This window comes from Podarcis erhardii, assembly GCF_964252035.2.
Source record: "Podarcis erhardii genome assembly, chromosome: W".
Lineage (NCBI taxonomy): Eukaryota > Metazoa > Chordata > Lepidosauria > Squamata > Lacertidae > Podarcis > Podarcis erhardii.
The window spans coordinates 21539842-21561563 of NC_138506.1; the positions used below are offsets into that span (position 1 = coordinate 21539842).

A 21722-nucleotide genomic window follows, 5' to 3' on the forward strand; every position below is an offset into this window, starting at 1 on the left:
TGGTTTATGTGAGAGAATGAACCAGACCCTGCAGCAAGGAATCAGAACACTGTTACATGATTCGGGGCTGCCCAATCCTTTTTGGGCCGAAGCTCTTTCGTTTTTCTGTCACGTGTATAACAGGAGGTACCAATCCGCAGTAAATTGCACCCCATATGAGATGCTTCACGGAAGGAAGCCATGTGTGAAACACTTTAAAATTTTTGGTTCGGAGGTTTGGGTGTACACCTCGCAGGGTGACAAACTGAGTAAGCGTGGAGAACATGGTGTTTTCCTAGGATATGAGAAAGGGTCTTATCGTGTCCTGATCACAGACACGAAAACCATAAGGCTGACCAGGAGCATTGACGACAATCCACAATGGGACAGAGTTGGCGTTTTTCAGTGCCATCCCATTTGTGATGATGGTGCAAGAGGGGCAAAGAAAGTTAAGAGGGAGGCAAGTTCTGATGTGATTGATAATCCTGATGCCAATGTAGTTCCGGATGGTGGCACAGATTATCAGAGCCCAAAAGCCTCAGGTGAGTCTGACGCTGATTCAGACTTAGCAGCTTCATATACTTTAGCTCCCCATTCTCCCAAAGAGGAGGAAGCACCAGAACAAGAGGATCAAAGAGTTTTGCGCAGATCCGAGAGAACCACCAAGGGTGTACCACCGAAAAGGTTTTCTGAAGAGTTTGCAAAGGCTGCGGTCACATGCAACTCTGGTGGGGTTTTTAAACCTAGCATGAAGTGTGCTGAGAGTAGTAGCACAAAACGCTTCATTTATTTCCTTACCTGACATTTGAAGGATCAGGATTGAAGGAGCAAGCATGTGTTTAAAGTGGTTTGTTCAAATCTGCTTGATTAGAAATGTCAGTTTGTATCTGATAGGAAGAAATGTGTATGAAGATTTTTCTAGAAGCTGCTTATTCATTTGTGTATTCACAGTGTGTATTTTGTGTAAACTACAGGTTGAGATTTATGTTTTAACTCTTTCCTAATAGACACAGAGTGGTTGTAGTAACTGTTTAATGATGTGATAAAGTGTCTTAGATAAGGGGGGAGAGAGATACCTGCAAATATGTTACCAAGGTTGTAAGCAGAGAACAACTTTTGGAGTGTGTGTGCAAATTGCAGTTATGTTAAAGATTCTTGAATGGTCGGATGAAATGGGGGAGGATGAGGAGATTTCAACCCTCCCATACCCAAGAATCTCCTGAGAATCTCCTGAGGTCTCTGCTGACTCTACAGAGAGGAGGAGCAATGTACTGCTCTCTACTTAATTAGTCAAGTGAGTGAATCTGTGAGAGAGAGAGTCAGTGTGTCGGAGAGTGAGTGCAAGAGATCGTGTTTATAGATAAGATTGCTGCTAGGAGCAGCTGCAGGCACTCAGAGTATAGCATTGATGTATGCTCAGAATATTTAGCTCTGTATATAGTTTTGTATTATAGCTGTAGTTATAGAATAAAAGGAGGATACTTTACAGAGCTGCTCTCCGAGTGGTTTATACTCTGCAAGACTCTGCAAAACGCTGCTGCGCAACGACTGTATTATTGAGACAGTGAATCCGGTGCTCTCAGCTCCAAGCTGTGAGTCCACAGCACTGTGACCTGTTCCTGTGAGAAAGGAGGTCTCTGGCAGTGCTACCCAGCTCGCCTAGCCCAGTCGGGGCTGTAGTGCATGAGTCCAGTTGGTACACTGGCTCAAGGGCGATGCTGACAGCCCCCAGTTTCGAGTGATATTGGTGCCGAATGGCCCCCAGTAGCAACTGAAGAGATCTATAGGCTCATCCAATCCCTTAAACCTGGAAAAGCATCCGGTGTAGACAACATTACACCGGAACTCCTTAAGGCTAATGTTGACTGGTGGGCCCCTGTGCTAGCTGCCCTATTTACCAGCATAGACCAATCGGCCACTATCCCTGAGGACTGGGGATTAGCAATCATCATCCCTTTATTTAAGAAAGGGAGCCGATCAGATCCGGCTAATTATAGGCCAATTAGCCTCCTAAGTATCATTAGCAAATTGTACGCTGCCCACCTATGTGATAAATTAGTGGACTGGTTGGAACAAAACCACATTCTCTCAGAAGCACAGGCGGGTTTTAGGGCAAATCGGTCAACATTAGACCAGGGCCTTGTTCTCCAACATCTTGCGGAGAAATATACTTCAAGAAAAGGAGGCTCCTTATATGTGGCCTTTATAGATTTCAAATCTGCTTTTGATTTAATACCGAGGGACAGGCTTTGGGGAAAGCTAAGCGCCGCAAATATAAACAAACGCCTACTGTATCTCATCCACAGTCTATATGCAAATACACGGATCCGGGTAAGGTGTGACCAACAGGGCCACCTATCCAAGGAAATCCAAATCCATCAGGGGGTTAGGCAAGGGTGTGTTCTTGCGCCTACTTTATTTAACTTCTATATCAATTCGCTAGTAGGAAATCTGGAGAAAGAAAATGCCCATCCCCCCAAACTGGCTGGTACGCCCCTCCCGGTCCTTTTATATGCGGATGACACAGTTTTAATTTCTTTTTCTTGTGTTGGATTAAGAAAACTTTTGAGATCTTTTACCAAATACTGTAGCATCGAACAACTAATAATTAACTACAACAAAACCAAAGTCATGGTATTCTCCAAAAAAAGGAGGAGGCACAAATGGAGAATAGACAATCGCTCAATAGAACAGCTAGCAACCTTTAAATACCTGGGTGTAACCTTCCAGGAAAGGGGCTCCTGGCGCTTTCAGATTAACAATACCATTGCAAATGCAGAAAGATCTACCAAAGCGTTAATAAGATTCTTTTACGGGAAAGGGGGCCAACACATACCGGCAGCCTCCCAGGTCTTTGCTGCCAAAATACTATCACAACTGTTATATGGATCCCAGATCTGCAGCTTTAAAAACCTTACTCTTTTAGAGGCATTCCAAACTAAGTTTTTTCGCTGCCTGCTGGGGATCCCCTCTTGCGTATCCAACATAGCGGTTCGTTTGGAGGTTGGGCAAATTCCTATCAGTACCCGGATATGGATATTGAAGATCCATTACTGGCTAAAGCTTATTTTCTTCCCGGTTGGGCTGGCACCTTTAACCTTATTAGATACTTACCAATCCAGATGGAAAGCTACACTGCTGGAAAAGCTTAAAGGCTTGGGGATCCCACAGCAGACCCTGATAGCGACAGGCTTCGAGAAAGCTAGGACTACAATTCGCCAGCGTATCTGGGACGTAGAATTACAATGCCATATGAGTGAAATGATCAAACACCCAGCAATAAGGGACCAGGGGAGAGGTTTCTCTCCAGCTAATTATCTGTCAGGTCTTCAGGTACCCAAATACAGACGGTCTTTTACCCTCGCTAGATTTAATGTTCTCCCTTCTGCCTTACTTCAGGGCAGATTCGAGGGTAAACCATATACAGCACGGGTCTGCCCTTGTGGCTCGTTGGAAGTTGAAACTGCTTCACATGTACTATTACGTTGTCGTCTTTATGAGGATATACGTCTGACTTTTATTACACCTGTTGTGCAAAAGTCCAGGAAAGAATCGGAATATCATAGTTTAAAACTACTGCTAGAGGACAAGAATTAAAAGATTACATTAAATGTAGCTAAATTTTGTGTGTCTGCAATCAATCACAGGAAGCAAGTGGTATCCCATAATGACCAAACCCCTAAATGTTAATTACAGGGGGCGCGCTAATAATTAATTTTAATTTTTTATTTTAAATCTGTGTTATATTCATATTGTCCCTTGTATTCTGATTTTTCTGATTTTTTTTTTATGATCTACGAGATTGTGTGTGTTGATGCTGGTCTGTGACCGTATTAATAAATTCATTCATTCATTCATTCATTCATTCATTCAACACCAAAGCAGTAACATGCGCTACCGTAAGCTGAGCGGTAGGCAAAACAGCAAGCTGCTTGGCAATTGCTTCCCAACTTGAACCCAAAGAATGTAGAATCGTGAAGGAATACACAGCCTCTGGAAAGGTGATTCCACACTGTTGCAACTCATGCCTGAGATTCTGCATTTCCATGAGGTGAGCATGTACATCTGCTCCATCAGCAAGTGCCATATCATGAAACTTGGTGTAAAAGAACAAAGAAGCTCCCACCTCCGTTCTTAAATGTGACTGTTGGAGACTGTCTCACATCTCTTTGTCTGAGGCCTTGTCACGCAAAAGACATAACTATTCAGGAAACACGATAAGCGTCAGAGTCCCCCTTGCTTTGGAATCCTTAGCCTCACATTCTTCAGTTACTGGAGCTGGGGGGGGGGGTGTCTGATATCACATTAAACAGACCCTCTGTTCTTAGCAGAGCTTCTGCATACTGCACCCAGTCCTGATAATACCCTTTTGAGAGCTTTGTAATTTCCATCGCAAATTGAATAGCCTCTGTTACTTTTGGATTGGCCATGTCTGTGCCTTTAAATCAGACTCTGTCTCTTTACAAGCAGCTGCATGAGGCTTTTGCTTACGGTGATCTTCTGCCGCAGGCTTTTGGCTAGAAGTTCAAAGTCCATCCTTATTGCCAATTAATTAGGGACTTGCTGGCTTCCCAGGGCTTGAGCACATGACACGCAGAGAAGATAATCTGCATTCCGTTCTTCTGGGCCCTGAACCAAAAATGTCGGAATCTGCTTTTGACTGAGCTGATAAAGCTCATCTTCCTCCGGCCGAGTCCTTCAGAATAGCCTCCGACGTGATTAACGACCTGAGCTTTTGATGAGGCCTCAGGCACATTCCCATTCAGCAGAGAATCAAAGCAGCACGCGGAAGTGATGAGATTTATGGCTACATTACAAAGAGTTTTATTTTCCTAACTACGCAGACAGAAAACACATCCTCTCTCCATGAAAGGCAGAGAGCAACTGAAACAAAGGAACAAAGGAACAGGAAACCAGTAACGTCACATCCGTCTCCCGTCTCCTGTGAGACTTCCAACAGCCTGGACTGTCTCTGGAATGTAAACAGAGTCTTGTGACTCCACAAACAGAAACTAACAGCATTCACCACCCCGCAGAGCCCATCGTCCAGCCCGTCCCGGCTCACTTTTATTAGCCAGGATGGGCAAGGATCAAGGAGATGTTGGTACTAAAGGGTTAAGAGGTAACAAGTCGCTCTAATCACTGAGCAGCTGAAAGTCATTAAGCATCCAGGAATGTGAGTTGGTTTGTATAAATAGTCAGTTCACCCGTATTTCTCTCTCTTCCCCCCTTGACCTGACTCGCAGACTCAGTTTGTGGCCGTGTGCGTGTTTGCTGATATGAGTTAAGTTTAGAGTAAAGTTTTCTTTATGCCGGAGATAAAAGCATTGTGCTTTATCGCCAGGGTTGTTGTTTTTTTGCTTTTGTGAATAAAGTTTTTCCCTGAGTTCCAAAGTGCTTGCTCCAGGATTCTTCATTTATAAAAGGTACTGACTCTCCTGCCTCCTTCAGCCGCTGCACGAAATTCTCTGCTGAGATAAGATTTATGGCGTTGGAAGCGCACTGGACGTTTACTTAACATTAAACTAATCAAAGTTTAATGGACAGGTTATGGCTGTTTGTACGTCAAGAAGGAGATAAGGAGTGCAGTTCAGAGCGATTTATGAAAGGACTGGAGCGAAGACAGAAGCGGTTGCCGAAAACGAAAGCCTTCAAAGCAGCTTGAGTCCTGCAACGTGCCTAGAAAAAAAAAAGTTTTAAACAGGCACTGCACAGTTTGTACTCGCTGGAAGACATCTTATTCCTCAAGGAGCCAACTCAGATGCTGGGAGACGGCCTACAGGTGTGTGAGTATCGTTCCTAAGCCCCAGGGAGGATGGCAGAGTTCCAGGAAAGTTTTGCTGTCCCGTTTACGTGACTCAATGGAAAAAATTGGCAAGATTGGAAGGCTAGAGTAAGGGTATGGTTATAAGCAAAAGAGTTGTGGAGTTGTACTGAAGCACCGCCTTTACAGGCAGCTGCAGGCGCGTCTGCAGAAGACAAAGCAGCAGCAGCAGCAGCTTCACAGCAACGCGACAGGAAAGCCCAAGGTCTATTAGTTTTGGCAGTGGGACCAGAGCAAATGCCTTACATTTCTGAGTTAAAGAACACACATGAGGTCTGGACGGTTCTGCAGCGGCTTGCAGATGAACAGGATAAAAGGCAAAGAGAAAGAGGTTTGTCATCAAAGGGGAGTTGTGCTGTGCCTAAGAGTGGGGATGCTGAGTTTGAGAATACAGTAAATGCTTTTGCAGCTAGACACTGTTTTCGCTGTGGTTCCTCTTCCCATTTAATCAGGAACTGCACACGTGAACCTGGTCAAGACAGCACCAAGGCCATTTCCCCTAGTTACCAGACAAGGAGTTCCAGGGGACGTCGGAGAAGAGGAGGAGGTCGTGGCTACTCCCACAGCACATGGCTTCAGCAATGGCGTTGATGCAAGGGCGTGGCCAAGGCAGCAATCTACGCTGGTTGATCGACAGTGGTGCATCTCACCACCTGGTGCCGCCATCTAGTGTCCGTTTGCAGAATTGCAGGCATTTGCAAACCCTTAAAGTTGTGACAATGGCAGATTCAACTAAGCGTTCCTTAGAGACCGTAGGCACAGTGTTCTTGAATTGTTTGCATACAGAAATTGATGCCTATGTGCTAAAGGGAATGAAGGGGTGTATTTTGTCTGTGTCAGAACTTGATAGAGATGGGTTTATTTTATTTTTTTTAATAATATTTATTATCATTTTTGAAAAATACAAATAACAAAGGTGCATACATAACGAGAAATTAAAGAAAAAAAGGAAAGAAAAGAAAAAGAAAGGAGAAAAAAGAAAGAAAAGATAAAAATTCCACCTTTTAAATCCCATTTTCAGTAACTTCTTTTCTGGACTTCCCCACGCCTCCCCTTCTTGTATTCCATTTCCCATATTTGTTCAGCAAGTTTTAACCTTAATATCATCACTTGTTTTAACCATTATTTCAATATTGTATTTGCTTTAATCTAATCAAAGACACTTAAACTATATATCTTGTTCATATATAAACAGGATAGAAGAGCAGAGAGAATAGAGAATAAAAATAAAAATATTTTTCCTAAGGTTGTCCCTGGTTCCCGTCCACGAATTCCCCATTTTATTACTAAAGAATAAGATAAAAAGAAAGAAAAAAGAATTTTTACACTGCATAGTGAAAATCAGGTCCCCTTCGGGCTCCCAAACCCTCCTTTTCCATCCCCAGTTTTCACCCCAAACCTAGGTCCATCAGTCTATCTTTTTAACCCGGTGCCCTAACGTCCGAGGCTCTCAAGTCCCCTTCAGTCCCCCTCAGCCGGCTTTTTTGAAAATCTTTTATATTAAATACCCAAACTCGAAAAAGTACTTTCCCAATACTGTCAATGATTTTTCCAACCAAGTCAAGTTGTTTAAGTGTGAAACTCTGTCTTTGTTTCTTAAGTTCATACATCCCAGCTAGTCCAGCTTTCACTCTGGTTGGGTTTGAAGTCATCTTGATAGGTCCTCGGCTCTCATTTGTCTTCTGTATCCCTTCGGCCGTCTCTTGTTTGACAAATGTCTTTTCCTCCTCTTCTTTCTTTAGTTTCCTTTCTTGTCCAGCTGCCGGTGTTTTGAGTATCAGGCCCTTTTCCATCTCAGTGATTATATTTTCTTTTGGTTTCAGCTTTGAAGGGCTTGTAGACCAAACATGACCTTGCTCGTACGTCTCTTGCAGCTTTCTCATGAGAACAACCAGCTCTTGCAGCTCTGCTCGTATTTCCCGACATATTCCCATCTTGTAATGTCTGTGGATCCCCTCTAGAGGGATTCTTGTTACTTAGTATTCCTTTCACTTTCGACCCAAAAGTCAATGTTATTTGTATCAATTTTCCTTTACTTTAAATTACTTTATATCCAGATAATCGGCTAAGAGTTAAAACTTTCAGTTATTCCCAGACCTTGACAGCTAATCTGACAGCTGTCAAAGGCTTGTAAATCCACCGCAGGCTCTTTCACAAGTTACTCCCAGTCTTTAGAAAAGTGGTACTTAATCCAAATATCTAAACTCTTGCCCTCCAGCACGATAACTTAATCTTTTAAAATCCGTGGAGTTAATATCTTTTATCCGATCACTAAAAAATAAGCGACGACTCTTCTCACAACCTTAGTTGACAGATCCTTGCTGTTAAGCTGTTTACAATGGGGGTGAGGCGGACTTCCTCTTTTCACCTACCCCCGCTCGTACCAAATCTATATGTAAATAATTTCAAAAGTTCGGTTCCAGATTACTCACGGGTTGTTGCTCTTAAATTTAAGTCCGAATTTTAGACGGAAGAAGTCAGCACTGTCCGGCAAATGGCATGCGGCTTCACTCAGCGGGGGAAGCAGAGGACTCACAGCACCACGCCGCTCCCTGGCACCCGTTCCGTAGCCTTTAAAAAGGCTCCTTCGCGGGTCGGGAGGGCGCTAGCGGTGCCCGCCGAGTCACCACGTCCCCGGTCATTCGCGCCCGAGGTTTTTAAGGGTCCCCGTGTCGCCGGCACGGCAAGACCCAGCCCCCGCTGAGCAGATTCCCTCCGAAGCTCGGAGGGAATCCGCCATTAGCCGATCGCGCTAACCCGGAAGTCCTGATAGAGATGGGTTTAAAACTGTGTTTGAAAATGGGGTTTGCACTATTTCAAAGAATAACGTATCTCTTTTGCAGGTGGAATGCAGAAATGGGTTATATTATTTTGAGACAAGTCCAGATGAAGTTGAACAGATTCATGCTGGTTGTGTGAACTCGCCCACCCATAATTCTTGTGTTCATTTATGGCACCGCCGTTTGGGACATATTAACTTTCAGTATGTTAAAAAGCAACCCGAATTATCAGAAGGGTGCAAAATGAACAAATGCACTAAGTATTTGGATTGTATTGCATGCAAAAGGGCGAAGGTTCATAGATGCAGTTATCCCAGTTCAGATAGGAAATCTGACAAAGTATTCCAACTTGTGCATATGGACCTATGTGGCCCAATGCCTGTTGCTAGCATGGGAGGTTCGAGGTATGCACTGTGTCTCTCGGATGACAAAAGAAAAGTCACATGTTTTTTCCTCTCAAAACAAAAGCAGATACTGCAGAAACAGTTAAAAATTGGGTTCGTGCAGTAGAACTTGAATTCGGTACTAGAGTATTTGCTTTTCAGACAGACAGAGGGTCAGAATTTACCGGGTCTGTGTTGCAGAATTTCTTTAAGAGAAAGGGAATTAAGCATCGTCTGTCTACACCTTATTCCCCCCAAGAAGGAGGCGTGGCAGAACGTAAAAACAGGGTTCTACAAGAGTTGGCAAACTCTATGTTGTTTGATTCTAAACTCCCTCAAAGTTACTCGGCGGAAGCCTGGCAGACGGCTACTCATATTCTGAACCGAGTATATAATTCGGTAATTGACACTACGCCATATTTTGCTTTAAACGGGAAGAAGCCCAAAGTTAATTACTTTCGGGTGTTTGGATCTCAAGCCTATGTACTTATCCCAAAAGCGTTAAGGAAAAAGGGAAGTCCAAGGGCTAGGAAACTCATCTTTTGTGGGTACGAACCACACGCCAAATCTTGGAGGTTCGTGAACCCAAATGGGGATACTACAAGAGTGGTCATCAGTAGGAGCGCTGAATTTTGTGAGCAATCCGGATGGACTCACTTAAATGCTAATCCTGACATTTTGAGAGATGATATAGGCATTTATGCTGAGAATGAAAGTCCAGAGGGTGGTGAGCCAGAAGGGGATGGTGCACATGGTTCAGATGCAGATAGATTCTGACCAGGCACAAGGTTCTTCTCCTGAGGTAGAAAAGCCAGAATCTAGGAGTGTTCCAACATTGCCAGTCAGTAGGCCTAGCAGACAGCAAAAGCGAAGCAGGTCGCCTGTAACGCCAAGCCCAAGGGAGGTATCTAAACGGAGGTCTTTATCCCTAGAGGCGCATCCAGATATAAAGTCTGAGACAGATTCTGACAGCCAACGGTCAGAGGGGGCACAAGAGGAACAATTGCGCAGATCAAAACGTACCACAAAGGGCAAACCACCAGAGCAGTTTAAGGTGACAAGTGTATACGTAAATATGGCACAGTGTGAGCCAGATAGCTATATAGAGGTACAACAGCTTCCAAGCTCAGAAGCCGTAAAGTGGCAGGAAGCAATGGAAAAGGAGATGGCTTCAATGAAGTCTCTCGGTGTGTTTACAAGTACAGAGCTTCCGAAAGGGCAACAAGCTGTAGGTTGTCGATGGGTATATCGTTTAAAGCCCACAACTACTGAGGAGTTGCAATATAAAGCCCGACTAGTTGCAAAAGGATTTTCGCAGCGCAAAGGTGTTCACTATTCTCAAATCTATGCCCCTACTTCAAGATCGGAGTCATTAAGAATGCTTCTAGTCTCTTCAGCTAAGAAGAGAAATAAGCTGTTTCATTTTGATGTCAATGTGGCTTATTTAAATGCAGACTTACAGGAGGAAGTCTATATGACACCACCACCAGGTTTTTTAGGAGACAAGCCAAACCAGGTCTGGCGCCTACACAAATCCATTTATGGGTTGAAACAGTCCACCCGTAATTGGAATTCCTGCTTAAACGATGCTCTAGAGAGCATGGTGTTCAGAAAGAGTGCAGCAGATGCGTGTCTTTATCTAAAAGGCTCGGGATATGAACAAGAAGCAGTTTTGATATTTGTTGACGATTTATTATACAGTGGAAAGGACGATAAACTTGCACAACAATTTGCCACAAAGCTTGGAGAAAAGTTTCAGATAAAATAACTAGGCACTGTATCTGTTTATCTAGGAGTTAAAATTCAACAAGATGAAAATGGGAACTATTGGCTCAGCCAAGAAGCTAAGATCCAGCAGTTGCTGGAAAGGTTTAAAATGGACAACTGTGCTGGTGTTAAAACCCCAATGGAGTTAAGTTACACAAAGGATGCTCAAGCCGAGCAACAGGCAGAGTTCAGTAATCCCGGGGTTTACCAGTCAGCGATAGGCAGTCTACTCCACATTGCACAGTGGACTCGGCCCGATATAACATATGCTGTCAACATGCTGTGCAGACAAGCTGAAAAACCATCAATGCATGCTTGGCAAGGAGTAAAAAGAGTTTTAAGGTATCTCCAAACTACCAAAAGGTTTCGCTTAAAACTATCAGCAGAGGGCAGCACACAACTTGAATGTTGGGCCGACAGCAGTTGGGCAGATGCTGGACCAGATAGAAAATCAGTGTCAGGAATGGCGATAAAATTTGGAAATGCACTAATTGGTTGGAGATTAAGAAAGCAATCACTTATAGCTTTAAGTTCAACTGAATCTGAGTTCAATGCATTATCAGATGTATGTAGAGAACTGGAATTTTATAAGCAACTGGTACAAGAATTGTTTGGAGAATGTTCCCTACCTATCAGAGTGTGGGAAGACAATCAACCTTGTATTAAACTAGCTAAATCAGGTGAATTCAAGGCACTCACAAAACACTTGGATATCCGTTATCAAATTGTATGCCAAAGTGTAAAACAAGGCTTAATTGAACTAAAGTATTGTCCAAGCAAAGAAAATCTCGCAGACGGTTTTACAAAAGCTTTGAGTCCGCAATTTCATAAATATTTCTGTTCAGGTTTAAATTTGTTTGGTTTTTTTAAAATAATATTTATTCAAATTTTAAAGATTACAAAGAGAAAAAATAAAAAAGGGGAAAAAAATAGAAAGGACAGAAAAAATACAAACAATTGAAAAAAGAAAACAGATCAAACCTTTACATCACTTGCTTTCATTCACTTACTTCCTTGACCTCCTCACACCTCCCATTTTTGTATTCTAATTCAGTTAGATATTTCAGCAAATCCTTTCCAGCTTTGTTTTTATCTTAATAGTTTATCTTAATATATTATGATTTTGCATTCTCTTCTTTCACCAAATTATTTTTACTTAATCCTTTATATCCTTTCTGCTAAAACCACATAATTCTATTCCAACATCTTTCTAACATTCCTTAATTTTACAATATTTCTGAAGATAAACTTTAAATTTTTTCCAATCTTCTTCCACCGACTCTTCTCCTTGGTTTCGGATTCTGCCAGTCATCTCAGCCAGTTCCATATAGTCCATCACCTTCGTCTGCCATTCTTCCCGGGTGGGTAAATATTGTGTTTTCCAATACTTTGTGATAAGTATTCTTGCTGCTGTTGTGGCGTACATAAAGAAAGTCCTATTCTCCTTTAGCACCAATTGGCCGACCATGCCCAAGAGAAAGGCCTCTGGTTTCTTCTGGAAGGTATATTTAAATACCTTTTTCATTTCATTATAGATCATCTCCCAAAAGGTCTTAATCTTTGGGCACGTTCACCAAAGGTGAAAGAATGTACCTTCAATCTCTTTACATTTCCAACATTTGTTATCGGGCAGATGATAAATTTTTGCAAGCTTGACTAGTGTCATGTACCACCTGTACATCATTTTCATTATATTCTCTCTTAAGGCATTACATGCTGTAAACTTCATACCAGCGGTCCATAGCTGTTCCCAGTCAGCCAACATAATGTTATGTCCAACATATTGTGCCCATTTAATCATAGCAGATTTAACCGTTTCATCCTGTGTATTCCATTTCAACAGCAAGTTATACATTCTTGACAAATTCTTAGTTTTAGGATCTAACAATTCTGTTTCCAATTTTGATTTTTCCACCTGAAAACCAATTTTCTTATCCAAATTAAAAACCTCCCTTATTTGATAGTAATGAAGCCAGTCTCGTACTTTGTTTTTTAATTTCTGCAGTTTTAATCTGTCTCCTTCTTGTTCCAAGATTTCCCAATATTTCGGACAGTTTGCCTCCATATTGAGTTTTTTCAGAGCCTTAGCTTCCATTGGTGACAACCACCTTGTTCAGGTTTAAATTTGAATTAAGGTTGGTACAGCTCAGTGTTACGAGCGAGAGGGGGTGTTGGTACTAAAGGGTTAAGAGGTAACAAGTCGCTCTAATCACTGAGCAGCTGAAAGTCATTAAGCATCCAGGAATGTGAGTTGGTTTGTATAAATAGTCAGTTCACCCGTGTTTCTCTCTCTTCCCCCCTTGACCTGACTCGCAGACTCAGTTTGTGGCCGTGGGCGTGTTTGCTGATATGAGTTAAGTTTAGAGTAAAGTTTTCTTTATGCCGGAGATAAAAGCATGGATGCTTTATCGCCAGGGTGTTTTTTTTTGCTTCTGTGAATAAAGTTTTTCCCTGAGTTCCAAAGTGCTTGCTCCAGGATTCTTCATTTATAAAAGGTACTGACTCTCCTGCCTCCTTCAGCCGCTGCACGAAATTCTCTGCTGAGATAAGATTTATGGCGTTGGAAGCGCACTGGACGTTTACTTAACATTAAACTAATCAAAGTTTAATGGACAGGAGACAGGTAGTCGGTTTCACTTGTCCAAGCAGCCTGTCCACATCCTCGGAGGTAACGGATTGAAATTGATTCCATGCAACTTGACCAGACAGGACTCTAGCACTCTCCCGCCCCAGCCCTGCTCCCATGGTGGAGTCTACCTCCTTCCGAATCTGAGTGATTTTATCTGCAAAAAACTTTGCATAATCGTTGCAGGAGATCTTGGGGTCCCTACCAGGCCCCGATGATGAAGATGGTTCCGATAGATTGCGAACCACCTGAAAGAGTCTCCTGCTGCTGTTTTCTGCAGATGCAATAGAAGCGGTGACTTCTATGCCACTATAGACTTACGACTATTATTCTTAATTAGTGAATTGTATTGTGGCACCAAAACGCGAGTCAGAGTGGGTTTAAAGGGAAGTCTGTCGGAAGCATTCAAGGCATCAAAAGGCGTGAAACATATTGGCTCCCACAGTCTTCAACTTTTACATAAATGATATGGTGCATGACAGCTGTAAAACTAGGTCATGATATTTACTCTGGCCTTTAAAGAGATACACATCTTGTGAAACAATAATGAACCTTAATATTTAAATAAACCATTCTACAAAATTTTGGCAATGGGGCAGATTTGTCAGCCGCACGCAGAAACAGCTTGAAGACTTTACACAGACAGGAACCCCACACAGGTTTCCCTGCATGTAACGTAACAGGCAGGGAGCCAGCTCAGATAGAAAGACGGGGGGGGAGGACAAAAGAGTACCAAAGTCCCCCCATTTTATCCTCTTTGGGATGGTGGCGCTAGGGCTCTGGGACCACCCTCCCCAAAATATTTACTTGTCTTCAATGTATTGTTACCACTGTTATTCTATAGTACAGATCCTTTTTAAATTAAACACTTTCTCTAAATTTAAAACGGCAGAAGTAATCAGTAGCATAGATATCAAAGGAAAGGCGAGAGAATAGTCCCTAATAGATACAAGGGAGACAGATACACAAGCACACAGAAGTAAATAATCCAGCCCTGGGGAAAGGGGTGGGAATGTACAGTTTGCTGTACTTAGCCTCGAGATGGGAGACTGAAAGGGCTTAAAAAATAAAAAATAAAAGTCTTGTGTCTAGGAATATTTTTCTGCAAATGCATCAGACTGGTTGTCAAAAGTGTGAACTTCATTAATAGAGCCAGTGTGGTGTAGTGGTTGAGCGGTAGTCTCGTAATCTGGGGAACCGGGTTTGCGTCTCCGCTCCTCCACATGCAGCTGCTGGGTGACCTTGGGCCAGTGACACTTCTCTGAAGTCTCTCAGCCTCACTCACCTCACAGAGTGTTTGTTGTGGGGAAGGAAGGGAAAGGAGAATGTTAGCCGCTTTGAGATTCCTTAAAGGGAGTGAAAGGCGGGATATCAAATCCAAACTCTTCTTCTTCTTCTTCTATTTAAAGGAATTGGTCAATTAACCACAGAACTGCTTTGCTGATTTTTCTCATATGTTTCATGCAGGGAAGACTGTGGTGTGTGAGTGAGTGAGTGAGGGGGGGTCCTAGCTTCATGCAGGGGAGGCTGGCCTGCCAAGCACCCAGAGTGGCTCCTTCTGGTGCCACACGTGGGCAAAACGGGGCTGCAGCACTGCCATTGTCCCGCGCACTCCACTTTTGGGGACAGCAGAGGCTTTTTGGAGGAGGATTGGGGCACAAAGGGGGGGGGAAGGCCAGGCAGCGGCCTTGGCAGGCTTCCCCAGCAGCCCAGAAAGTTGGCCTATGTGAAGAAAATGAGGCTAGGCCGAGTAGATTTGACCTTGCCTTGCCTATGCCCCGCCACCAACCCAGCTGGCCAATCGGCAGGGGGCGGGGTGAAGGCAAGGCAAGGCCTAATCTCATTTTCTTAACGTAGGCCGACTTTCCAGGACCCGGGAAGCCCAGTGGAGGGTAGGGCAGTACATAAAAAACTTTTTTTTAAAAAAAAATGCCTGCTCCAAAGGTCTTATCTTACTAAACCAGGGATTCTATAGCTATATCTGAAATTTCATGCATATCAGTTAATATCTTGACCCTGCTCCACTGAATTGAAATTTCAGCCTTCACGACATAGGAAAGTAAACAGCTGTTTTTGTGGAGGAGGGTCAAGATATTAACTGATATGCATGAAATTTCAGATATAGCTATATAATCCCTAGTGTAGTAAGATAAGACCTTTGAAGCAGGCATTATATAAAAAAAGTTTTTTATGAACCACCCTAGTAGGGCAGTAATTGTTGTCACCCCCCTCCATGATGGCCCCCGCCCCCCTTCCTACGCCCCTGCACGCACCAACACCACTTACCAAAGAAAAACTGGGGAGACAGGGAAATCCGCTTGCAAATGGCCAGATGACAAGCCATACTCTCAAATTTCTGTTGCTACATTTCTGTTGCTTCTTTTTGCTACATTGATATGCTTGTAGGTGGTCTTTCGCTAAGGGGTTGGGCAATTTCTAAAGTCTCTAAAAATCGTTACACACTTTTGTTCTGGGCCCTCACCTCCTTGCAAGGGTGGGAGGAAATGCTGTTGCAAAAGAAAAATAAAGATCTGCCTTGATTTGACTGGTTCCTGCCTCCATGCATTCTTTTCTGACCGATAATGTACTTAGGGGACACTGAGTTCCTTGATGGGGAATTGGGCTTTAAAAGCTAACCCCAAATTTGTCTTATACCAAGCTGCACTGAGAGCTTGGGACAGTGCTCCATTCCCCCCCCTTTTTTTAAGCAATTTTTTTTAAAAAAAATCCCACATTATAAAGGCCCCAGCATAGCAGGCAACCCTTTTGCCTCTGCAATGTTATTTTTCTATGTGGATAAATTGTGATTATGATTATTTCAAAGGGAAGAGCATTCAACCATGTGAGCTTTCCCTTGCCCAGCACTCTGAAATGGTACAACCCAGCCATCAGTTGCTAATCTCCTCACAAAAATATTTTAACCCTACACAATGTCAGACTACATTCGGGACTCAGGAGCCAAACTAAAAATATAGCCATTCCTGAAAGGAGGCTACTGCCTGCTTTGCTTATGAAAGGGAAAATTCTGGAGTGAGGGGCTACTCCACAGCCCAGAAAGGAAGGAGATCCCAGCCACAAAAATCGGAGCAGAACAGCGTTTAGTAGACCAAGATCATTATTTGTTGCGCAACAGGTCCCCACTAGAGTAAGAACCTCAAGCATGGGGTCACATGGACTTTTAAAACTTTCCACGGTCACCCAGAATACATTGCATACAGAGTCACTGACACATCACTACTACGTCACTAAAATGTCAATAAAGGGGAGGGTTACTGTTATGTACTGAGTTGAATAGGATCCAAACTGCAACAGTCTGATTGGTCCTAGAACAATAGGATCCAAAAGGCAGCAGTCTGATTGGTCCTAGAACAATAGGATTCAGAATGCAGCAGTCTGATTGGTCCTAGAACAATGCAGCAGTATGATTGGTTGGCAGGAACTACCCAATCATGCTCCAGATAGAAGTGAATCCACAACCTGATTGGCTTACAGTAGAATTCCGGAATTAGCCAATCATGTGCAGCCCATTGTGTAAATAATGTATATAAAGCAGATACTTTGAGGGGACTTTCATTCATTCCTCCTCACTACTATGAGCTGAATAAAGATCATGAAATCACTTTGCGACTCTGAGTATATTTCACTGGCGACGAAGGTGGGATCCCGCTGAGCTGACTGCCACACACCGCACCGCAGCACCGCCACCTGCCGCACCGCTGCCTCGCACCGTGTATCCAGGCTTCAGCTCCGGGACACAAGGAACTCAGAATGGCAACCGACAGCAGCTTCTCGCCGTTCAACCCAGCATCTGGAGACTGGGAAGCGTACGCCTCCCGTTTCACCTTCCTCCTAGAAGCCAAAGGGGTCACCGATGAAGAAAATGCCAAGAAGAGGGCAATATTCTTCAGCGTCTGCGGAGAGGAGACGTTTGAAATCGCCCGGGCTCTCCTTGCGCCTGAAGACGTCGCTACTGTTCCATACTAAACAATAATGGAACAGCTGAAGGGGCACTTTTCGCCACAGCCCTCAGTGGTGGCTCGTCGAAATGCCTTCTACGCAAAGCGGCAAGCCCCTGGGGAAACCATAACTGGGTTTGTGACCTCTCTCCGCCAAGCCGCCCGGTTCTGCAACTTCTCAGAGCTGGAGAACATGCTTCGTGACCGCCTCGTCGGTGGCCTGAAGGATGAGAAGCTGCAACGACGCCTCTACGCTAAGAAGGACCTAACGTTCCAGGTCGCTCTGGAGGAGGCCCTGGCAACGGAAGCTGCCGAGAGGTTGATGCAAGAGGCACGGCCGAGCCAGCCATCCCAACCGAGGGTCCACCACGAAGACCTCACCGACGACTCAGGATCCAACAGGGAGGAGGTGCAGCAGCGCACTCAAGCAGCCCACACACCACAGCTGCCTCGACGAGAAGGAGGGAACTGCGCAAGCTGTGGAGAAAGTCACGAGAGGAGGACCTGCCGTTTCCGCAACACAGAGTGCAGGCAGTGCAGAAAATTGGGACACATCACCTGGGTGTGTCGGGCTCGGCCCACCCGACGCCAGGCATCAGATGACCAATCCAAGAGCCCCAGGTCCCGGGGCCCAACGCACCAAGGCAACTCGACAGAGCTCACGGACTTCCAGGTATACCAGTTGCCCCACCCCAACGTAGAGAAAATTTATGTTGACGTACAGATAGAGGGGGCCCCATGCCGCATGGAGCTTGACACGGGTTCAACTCTATCCATAATCTCGGCAAGGACCTTAAGGAAACTGTGTCCTACTGGGGGTCCCAAACTCAGGCCGGCCCCATTCACCCTCCGGGACTTCCAGAAACGTAAGGTCCCCACAATGGGGGTGGGGACCTTCAGGGTGCAATACCGAGGGCGGACGCGGCAACTGGAATTGCTGGTGGTCAAGGGCCCCTACATTAGCTTACTGGGATTGGCATGGTTTGGACCACTGGGGCTAGCCGTCACCGGGGTGAACCACACTAGCTTACAAGTGGACGTGGACGCTATATGCAAGGAATTTCCGAGGGTTTTCGATGGGAAATTGGGACAGTATACGGGCCCCCCCATTGCTCTACAGCTTGACCCCGCAGTACGACCGGTCAGGCTCAAGGCCCGCCGGGTCCCGTTCGCCCTGAAACCCCGTATAGACGAGGAATTGGACCGGCTCGTGGAGCAAGGAGTGCTGGAGCCGGTGCCTAATGCCCCCTGGGAAACCCCAATCGTCACACCCGTCAAGCCTAATGGTTCGGTCCGCATCTGCGCAGACTATAAATGTACCATAAACAAGGCCCTCACGGCCCACGCATACCCAGTGCCAGTGGTCAGCCATGTTCTTGCCACCCTGACTGGGTCGAAAATTTTTGGCAAGCTGGACTTGGCCCTAGCATATCAACAGCTGCCAGTAGATGAGGCCACAGCAGAGGCACAGACGATTGTGACGCACAGAGGAGCATTCAGGGTAAAGCGGCTGCAATTCGGTGTCAGCGTGGCACCAGGCATATTCCAGAATCTAATGGACTCTCTACTTAAGGGGATTCCTGGCATCACCCCCTTCTTCGATGATGTGTTGATTGCCGGGCCCACACCAGAGGAGTTTGAGGACCGCCTCCGCACCGTTCTGCACCGTTTCCAGACGGCGGGTCTCAAGGTGAAGCGGGGAAAATGTCTACTAGGAGTGCCTCAGGTGGACTTTCTGGGATTTATGGTGGACGCAGAAGGGGTCCACCCGACTGGGGACAAGGTACGGGCCATTTGTGATGCCCCAGCGCCCAAGAACAAGACTGAACTTCAGGCCTTCTTGGGACTATTGAACTTTTACCATTCCTTCCTTCCCCACAAGGCGGCGGTAGCGGAGCCCCTACACAGACTCCTGGACAAGCGGGCCCCTTGGGTGTGGGGCCAGCGCCAGGAGGCCACATTCCAGGCAGTCAAGGACTTGCTTGTCTCAAACTCGCTCTTGGCACACTTCGACGAGAGGCTGCCGGTGGTGCTAGCATGCGACGCCTCGCCCTATGGAATTGGCGCTGTCCTGGGACACCAACTCCCGGATGGAAGAGAGGTACCGGTGGCATACTTTTCCCAGACACTCAATGCAACCGAGTGGAACTACTCGCAAATCGACAAGGAGGGTCTGGCAATCGTGAAGGGAGTAAAAAAATTCCATGATTTCTTGTACGGGTGGCCCTTCACCGTGGTGACTGACCACAAGCCGTTGCTTGGCTTGTTTGCCCCTGAAAAGCAGACCCCCAAGTGCTGTCTCCTCGCGTCCTCAGGTGGTCAATTTTCCTTGCCAGCTACCAGTATGCACTGATTCACCGTCCGGGGAAGGCGATGGGCCATGCGGACGCCCTCAGCAGGCTACCACTACCGGAAACAGGCCCCAACCCAGCACCTGCACAAGAGGTTATGAGCCTGGAGCTGCTTCCCGACCGCCCCATTCAGGCACAAGAAGTTGCACACCATTCCAAGAAAGATAGGGTCATCTCCTGGGTCCTGGACTGGGTGTGGAGGGGATGGCCCAGCAGCAGCCCCGGGCCAGAATTCGCCGGCTACACAACCCGCAAACATGAACTGTCGGCCCACAAGGGGTGCCTGTTATGGGGAAGCAGGGTCGTTGTTCCCCAGCCCCTCCGCAAAAGGGTCCTCACAGCCCTACACGAGACACACCCAGGGGTAGTAAGAATGAAGGCCCTTGCCAGGAGTTATGTGTGGTGGCCGGGGATCGACGGAGAGATAGAGGCCTGGGTCAAACACTGCCAGGCCTGCCAAGAATCCCGCCCAGATCCCCCAAGGGCCCCAGTCCAGTCCTGGGAGTCCGCCCGAGCACCATGGTCACGCCTGCATGTGGACTTCGCTGGCCCCTTTCAGGGGAAAACATTCTTCATAGTGGTGGACTCCTACACCAAATGGCTGGAAGTCGCACTGGTACCGTCCACTTCTACGTCCGCAGCCATCCGGGTACTACGCAGGCTGTTTGCAACCCACGGGCTCCCTGACACTCTCGTCTCAGACAACAGGACTGCATTTACGTCAGGAGAATTCCAAACCTTCACAGCGCAGAACGCCATCCGCCACATCCGTTCGGCACCATTCCACCCTGCCACCAATGGCCAAGCAGAACGCATGGTGCGGACCACCAAGGACACCCTTCGCCGCATGACGCAAGGGGATTGGGAGTACCGCCTTGCCACATTCCTTCTAGCACAGCACAACACCCCCAGCTCAACGACTGGCCAGAGCCCCGCTGAAATACTAATGGGTCGGCGCCTTGCAATCAGATTGGACCGCCTTCACCCTGATAGAGTTCAGGATGAGGCAGTGGTGGGGGAAGGCAAGAACCCCCGGACCTTCGAGGCTCAGGACCCAGTGTACGCAAAGAATTTTGGGGCAGGCCCAGCATGGGTACCCGCCACAGTCACCAGGGTCACTGGCCCCGTGTCGTATGAGGTGCTAACGGATGGGGGGCAATGCTGGCGCTGCCACTGCGACCAGATACGGCGACGATTCCCAGGAGAAAACCAGGAGGAGGAAAGGGCAGAGGAGTCCCAAGGGAACAGAGGGGCAGTGAGGCCCATAGAGCAGCAGGGGCCAGCAGGAGAGGCAGAATCAGTAAATACAGAGAGGACCTGCGAGGCCGAAAGGACACCGGAACCAGAACCACGACTGAGCGAGCCGGTTGCGCCAGACCAAACAGCCCCATCACAGCCAGCATCCTTGGAACACGAGCCAGAACCTGAACCCCGGACCAGGGAACACCCCAGGCTGCAACGCACACGTAGGCCGCCGGTGTACCTCGAGGACTATGAATGCGACCTCCCGGGCAGGACTGGAACTTAGAGGGAAGGGGTGTTATGTACTGAGTTTCTTCCAATCTTCTTCCACCGTCTCTTTTCCTTGGTCACGGATTCTGCCAGTCATCTCCGCCAGTCCCATGTAGTCAATCACCTTCGTCTGCCATTCTTCCAGCGTGGGTAATTCTTGTGTCTTCCAATACTTTGCTAAAAGAATCCTTGCTGCTGTGGTAGCATACATAAAAAACGTCCTATCTTTCCTTGACACCAATTGGCCGACCATGCCCAGGAGAAATGCCTCTGGTTTCTTATGAAAAGTACATTTAAGTACCTTCTTAATTTCATTATAGATCATTTCCCAGAAGACCTTAATCCTCGGGCAAGTCCACCAAAGGTGATAGAAAGTACCTTCAGTCACATTACATTTCCAGCATTTATTATTGGGCAAATGATAAATTTTTGCAAGCTTGACTGGGGTCATGTACCACCTATAAATCATTTTCATAATATTTTCTCTTAAGGCATTACATGCCGTAAATTTTATACCGGTGGTCCATAACTGTTCCCAGTCAGC

General features: G+C 46.0%; 2 long non-coding RNA genes across 2 annotated transcripts in view; one reads left to right on the forward strand and one right to left on the reverse strand.

Annotated features, from left to right (window-relative positions):
• The window catches only part of LOC309333258, a 572758-nt gene that overhangs the window by 444658 nt on the left and 106378 nt on the right, over nt 1-21722 (reverse strand). The window lies entirely within an intron of this gene.
• Nucleotides 10629-21722, forward strand: part of LOC309333268 — a 617943-nt gene continuing 606849 nt past the window's right edge. Inside the window, exons 1-2 of the long non-coding RNA XR_014152432.1 lie at nt 10629-11578; nt 12851-12932. This is a non-coding gene — a long non-coding RNA (uncharacterized lncRNA). The remainder of the gene's footprint in view (nt 11579-12850; nt 12933-21722) is intronic.